This window comes from Plasmopara halstedii (assembly GCF_900000015.1).
Source record: "Plasmopara halstedii genome assembly, contig: Scaffold_650, whole genome shotgun sequence".
Taxonomy (NCBI): domain Eukaryota; phylum Oomycota; class Peronosporomycetes; order Peronosporales; family Peronosporaceae; genus Plasmopara; species Plasmopara halstedii.
In genome coordinates this window covers 899,827-900,669 of record NW_020187567.1, presented here as the reverse complement: position 1 = coordinate 900,669, position 843 = coordinate 899,827, and positions in this window count along the sequence as shown.

Genomic DNA, 843 nt, shown 5'->3' with positions numbered 1-843 from the left:
TCAATCTCCTTAAAAAGGATGCGGAATGGTGTTGGAACACCGAACATCAGGAGGCTTTCGACGGAGTCAAAGGCAGCCTCCTGCATGCACCAATACTGGGGCTGCCAGACCCTGATCGTCCTTTCAGCGTCGTCTGTGACACTTCGGACTTTGCCATCGGCTGTGCACTCGTGCAAGCAGACGACTAGAAGCGAGATCGGGTGATCGCGTTTGGAACTTGACAGCTGAAAGCTGCAGAGAAGAGCTACCCAGTTCATGACAAGGAGCTACTTACGATGAAGTATGCACTAGTCAAGTTCAGGGCCCACCTGCTCGACATCAATCCGTTTGGGGTTCTATACAGATCATGCGTCACGACGCACTGCGACTCAGTCGCCCCACCTCTCGCAGAGGATGACAAGATGGCTATCCTTCTTTGCGGAATATAACTTCGAGGTGAAGAATAAGCCGGGAAAGCAAAATGCTTTGGCTGATTCGTTGTCAAGCAGACCAGACTATGAGCTTGCTCATGTTACAACTGTAACGTCGTCTGTGACGCATTTGATCCGCAACGCGTATGCGGGTGATAGGATGTGTGTAGCGTGGCTCTCGGGAGCAAGGAGTTTGGAAACACCAACAAGAAATTGTCATCAAGACTGCGTGCACGATTGCACCGATATTCGTTAAGTAAGGGTTTGCTATATTATAACACCGATCCAACGGATTCACCACGAATTGTGGTATCTCAAGATTGGGATTTGAAATACCGCATCCTCTATAAAGCTCAGGACACTACAACCAGTGGTCATCTCGGTTGTGAAAAAACGTACAACTCTGTGAGTCACAACTATTGGTGGCCCGAGC